The sequence below is a fragment of the Salvelinus sp. IW2-2015 genome, linkage group LG4p (assembly GCF_002910315.2).
Source record: "Salvelinus sp. IW2-2015 linkage group LG4p, ASM291031v2, whole genome shotgun sequence".
Classification (NCBI taxonomy): Eukaryota; Metazoa; Chordata; class Actinopteri; order Salmoniformes; family Salmonidae; genus Salvelinus; species Salvelinus sp. IW2-2015.
In genome coordinates, this window is record NC_036841.1 from 27,431,262 (window position 1) to 27,437,162 (window position 5,901).

Sequence of the window (5,901 nt, forward strand, 5' to 3'; positions counted from 1 at the left end):
TTATTAAACAAATGTGGAACTCTAAGTTAACGCTGCGCCTTTGTCCATTTCATTCAGACGATGTGACACCCACACATGAATGGTCTCAGGATGCTTTACTGTTGGCATGACACAGGAACTGATCGGTAGCGCTCACCTTGTCTGTCTCGGACAAGCTTTTTTTTTCCGGCATGCCCCAAAACAATCGGAAGGGGATTCATCAAGAAAATGACTTTACCCCAGTCTCAGCAGTCCAATCCCTGTACTTTTTGCAAGAATATCAGTTGTCCCTGATTGTTTCCTGAGAGAAGGCTTCTTTTGCTGCCCTTCTTGGACACCAGGCCATCCTCCAAAAGTCTTCGTCTCACTGTGGGCGTGCAGATGCACTCACACCTGCTGCTGCCATTCCTGAGCAAGCTTCTGTACTTGGTTGGTGCCCCGATCAACGCAGCTGAAATCACTTTAGGAGAGGGTCTGGCGCGTGCTGGAACTTTCTTGGGCACCCTGAGCCTTCTTCACAACAATTGAACCGCTCTCTTGAATCTTTATGATCCAATAAATGCGTTGCTTATAGGTGCCAATCTTTACTGGACAGCAATCTCCTTGCCTTGTGAAGCCCTTTTTGTGCAAAGCAATGATGACGGCACGGGTTTCTTGCAGGTAGCAATGGTGGACAGAGGAAAAACAATGATTCCGAGCACCACCCTTCCTTTTGAAGCTTCCAGCTCTGTAATTCGAACTCAATCAGCATGACAGAGTGATCTCCAGCGCCTTGTCCTCGTCAAAACACTCAACCACCTGTTGCTAACAGAGAATCACTGACATTTGATGTCAGCTGGTCCTTTTGTGGCAGGGCTGAAGTGCAGTTGAAATGTTTTTGGGGGATTCAGTTCATTTGCATGGCAAAGAGGGACTTTGCAATTATTGCAATTTCAATCTGATCATCTTCATAACATTCTGGAGTATATTGCAAAAATTGCCATCATAACAAACTGAGGAAGCAGACTTTGTGAAAAATTAATATTTGTGTCATTCTCAAAACTTTTGGCCACGACTTTTATATAGAAACATGTCATCTTTACAAAAACAATAACCCAAGGTATCTTGTTTCAGGCTTTCGGCATTAAACAGCGTCACAAACAAACATACGTCGCACTCAGATGACATCACTAGTTTGAATTTCTGAGTTTAGATGAGAAGGTATCGGCGGACAAGGCGGATCGTCTCATCGACAGAGAACTGCTCCCGCTCATATCTGCTCGAGAACCCGGNACACAGGTTGGGACGTATGTGTGTGTATATGCATGAGAGTAATGTGTGTGACACCAGAGAGAAACAGTATGTTCTGTGAGAGCCTCTTCACTTTGTTTTTCAACTAGAAGTCAATGGCCTTCCCAGATGTCAGGGCAGCAGCCTCACCTTCAGCTGGGGGGGAGAGGAGAGGGAGAAGGAGGAGAAGAGGGCGAACAGTGAAGGAAACGACAGGGCTACAGAGCAGAGCTGGGAGACTCAGCCATGTCACGCTCCAGTGGCAGAGGTTCCTTCACACTGCTAGCGGACTGCGGCAGACACACACACACACTCACAGTCAACACACCCACGCACAACACACATACTCAACAGTCACACCCACGCAGAGAAAAGTACACCATTCATAACAGCACCGAAGTAGGTTTCCTTGTACATTGCATTTACCTAGAGCTGGCATCAATAGACCAGTGTTTCTGGAATCAAGGTCAATGATACTTCTTAGACCCCGCCCTCGTGTGTTTTGGAAAAGACTCATGCGTTGCCATGGCATTGAACACCTGCTACCTGTTGATTGTACTTTTCCACCTGTGGGGAAAAGGCCTCTCACCCCCCCCCAAAAAAATGTTTCCATGCCAAGTGATTTAACTGTGTTTTTCCTGTTGGCGATGGTTGGCTGCCAAGGCTCCAAGAGGAAGACAATTGTGGACTTTTTGAGAGTTGGGAGATGAGGTTGTATGTGTGTGTGTGCTGTGTGTGTGTGTGTGTGTGTGTGTGTGTGTGTGTGTGTCGTGTTGTGTGTGTGTGTGTGGTGTGTGTTGTGTGTTGTGTGTGTTGTGTGTGTGTGTGTGTTGTGTGTGTGTGTGTGTGGATGGTGGATTCCTTTCACGTGGGGGCTGCTCGGGGATGAGACAAGAGAGGAGGTTAGGCAGGAAGCGGGAGCTGGGGTGTGACCAGAATGAGTATGACTGCAGCTGTGGAGTCTGCCAGTGGACAAATGGAGGACCTGTGCAAAGAGGGAGGGAGAGAGAGACTCACTGGGCTAGAGGGGCTGTTATACTGTAGACTCTGTCTGGGCCTGGAGGGGACTGTCTATGGATGGCTCTGAGATACGGTATGTTCCCAGGGGCTAGGAGCTAAAGCACAGTGACCTAAAGCACAGTGACCTTACACCTGACCCATGACTGCCTTATGATATCTAATCCCTCCCTACTGCTCTGAGGCCCTGGGCATACAATTAGTCTTCAATCATAACACACACAAACAGACCACTAATACAGGCCTGTACAGAATACATGCTTAGAGGATTGACAGGTTGACTTAGTTAATGTGTGTTTGGAAGTCTTTGAGTCGTGGGTGGTTGTACTTCAACACTAAGGCACGGTAAACAACTGTTACTCTACTTACCGRGGGGTTTTGTCTTTATACGCCCCTCTGCCATAAGATCTTCTCTCGTGCAGCAGATACCTTGTTGTATTCAGAGGTGGTTGTGGTCTTGTGTAGTCAGGTCGGCTATTCTTGGTTGTGACTACAGCCATCACAGACTACTACTCTACTCACACAGTCATCTGTGAGTATTCCTCTGGCACGTACTTTACTAGTGTCTCTCTTAATGGCCCTTGGCATGGGGTACTGGGCGGACACCGGGCAGGCGGTGTGCCCATCCTCAGACAGACAATCCCTCTGTGTTCCCCTGGCATGGCCTGGCAGCATGCCTCATGCAGGGCAGCTTGCAGCAGTGGGCACTAGCCAGTAGGCAGACAGAAAGTCACTATGGGCAGTAGGCTCTGGGCACAGTGGGCAGTGGACACCCAATCAGGGGAGAGTGGGATATCTCACACTTACATAGAGGTTAGATTACTCTGCTGTACTCATGGAAGGAGAGAGAGGAGACTGGCTGCATGGAAGGTTAGAGAAAGAGAGTGGGAGAAAGAGTGAGAGACACAGAGAGAGACACAGAGAGAGAGAGAAACACAGAGAGAGGGAGAGACAGAGAGAGACACACAGAGAGACACAGAGAGAGAGAGACAGAGAGAGAGACAGAGAGAGTGGCACAGAGAGAGACACAGAGAGAGACACAGAGAGAGACACAGAGAGAGAGACAGAGAGAGGCTTCAGCGGCCAATCAGCACACATGAACCATGGTCAGCTGTCGTGGGGGGTATGTATGTGTGTGGGGGGTTGACCAAAAGGTCTCTGACATTCTGACTCAGATGCCTTCCACTCATTACACGCATTACACACACACACTTCCCAGAACTCTCCACTGTACTCAGCCTCCTGGCCTTGAAGGAATTTGGACTATAAACGGAACTATCCAAGACATACTAGGATAAAGAAACGTATATACTGTGACTCAACAACATGATCACGAATGCTTTGTCTATACTCAAATAAAACRACTAGAAATGATTTGACTGACATTTGTTCACTCCACTCACAGACGGTCCGTTCACGGGGACCCCTCCCACTTACGGCTACGATGCGGACCGTGCGGAGGAGCAGAGGCACCACCATGACATCCTGCCCTACATCGACGACTCGCCCTCCTCCTCGCCACACCTCAGCTCCAAGAGCCGCAGCAGCCGAGACACCCTCTCCTCTGGATCCCTTGAGTCCTCCAAGTCGGTGAGTGTGCCCCTTCCCACTTCAATTAAGTCTAATCCAAAAGGTCATCATCCCACTTCTCGCAGACTCCTCATAAATCGAACAGGGAATTTTTCCCAGTCTTATTGTAGTACCACAGTATGAGTAATGCCCATAAAACCTAGCGGTCAAACAGGGAAATGGTTCCAATCGGTTTCACACCATTCATTTTTCCCARAGGGGATTTTAGAAACACTTKAAATAAGGGCTGTGTTTTGTGTAGGCTTACCCTGGCYTGACGTTTTGATAKCRGTGTAAATCTCTCTAGGACATGTTGACTTTTAMCAATATATTCGCCTGTATTTACCCCCCAAGATGAAATGCTAATTAGCTGCTAATGTGGCTATCATAAAGAACTACAAATGCCATGATGATCTGGGTGAGACTGCCGAATCAAGGCAAAGGAAAGAATGTCTGGATTAACTATCTAATGTTAGCTAAATGTAGTAATGTATACATTGGCAACATTTCTTTAAATTGATAATTCTATGAACTGTCTTGTGCAAGTTTTAAATTGACACAAGAGGTGACGTGCAGGTGTTCGCAGGGATTTGTAGTTTTGCATGATGTCTACTTTGACGCTAATTAGCATTTTCAAAWCTGAGAGTAAATAGAGACGAATATATTGATAAAAGTCACCTTGTCCGAGAGAGATTTACATGGTTGTCACAACAGGCTAAGCAGAAACACAGCCCTTGTTTTAAGTGTTTCTAAAATCCCCTATGGGGAAAATGAATGGTGTAAAAAAACGATTGGAARCATTTCCCTGTTTGACCGCTAGGTTTTATGGGTATTATGTCACCTCRACTGTGGGTCTCTATTCTATCACCCTCTGGCCCTCCCTCACGGCCTCAACCATGAAGAGGCATTAACACTTATCTCTGAGGTACGTCATCTAACTATCTGTGAGCTTATTATCTTCATCAATTAGCTGTATTACCTAAGTTATATTGTGGTTTTTGTGATGTGATTAAACTCATGATAGGTGTGTGTGTACACCTCACTGTTTGGGTTAGCCTGGCGCGGTGTATGTGTCGTGCTAATCACACTGTGCTGCAGTCAGTCTCTCGCCTGGAGGAAGTAGTCACATCAATTGTCATAAAGGAAGGCCTATGACCCGCCCCTGTCTCGCCTCAGTGGCAGAGAGAGCGCTTGTCAAATTGATTGATGGTTGAATCTTCTAATAAATGATGAGTCCCTGGGGTGCACCCAACCTCTGACCGTTTGGGTTTGTCTCACTCATTGGTTTTAATAAGCACACACACACACACTCTTTCTCTCTCTCCCTCTCTCTCTCTCACTGTCCACAAAGAGTGATGGATTTGTTATACAATAGCAMGGATTGAGTGAACATTGATGCGGGGACTCTGTGCAGGTGTTTGATGGGGTTGAGGTCAGGGCTCTGTGCAGGTCAGTCAAGTTCTTCCACACCAATCTCAACAAACCATTTCTTTATGGACCTCATTTTGWGCACAGGGGCATMTTCATGCTGAAACAGGATAGTGCCTTCCCAAACTGTTGCCACAAAGGTGGAAGCACAGAATCGTCTAGAATGTCATTGTATGATGTAGCGTTACATTTTCCCTTCACTGGAACTAAAGGGGTCTAGCCCGAACCATGAAAAACAGCCCCAGAKCATTATTCCTCCTCCACCAAACTTTACAGTTGGCACTATGCATTCGAGCAGGTAGCGTTCTKRTGGCATCAGCCAAACTCAGATTCGTCCGTCGGACTGCCAGATGGTGAAGSGTGATTCATCTCGTGTCCACTGCTCCAGAGTCCAATGGCAGCGGSAAGCTTTACACCACTCCAGCCGACGCTTGGCATTGCGCATGGTGATCTTAGGCTTGCAACCTATGACGGTGATTGCATGGCTGTGTGCTCAATTTTATACACCTGTCAGCAACGGGTGTGGCTGAAATAGCCTAATACGCTAATTTGAAAGGGTGTCCACATACTTTTATATATACAGTGCATTCGGAAAGTATTCAGACCCCTTGACTTTTTCCATATTTTGTTGCGTTACAG

General features: G+C 47.0%; 1 protein-coding gene across 2 annotated transcripts in view; it reads left to right on the plus strand.

Moving 5' to 3' along the window:
* Positions 1–3,770: 3,770 nt before the first annotated feature.
* Positions 3,771–5,901, plus strand: part of LOC111958032 (breakpoint cluster region protein) — a 36,063-nt gene continuing 33,932 nt past the window's right edge. For both annotated transcript variants that reach the window (XM_023979203.2, XM_070439309.1), the window contains exon 1: positions 3,771–3,855. The gene's annotated coding sequence lies outside the window, so the exon portion shown is untranslated. The remainder of the gene's footprint in view (positions 3,856–5,901) is intronic.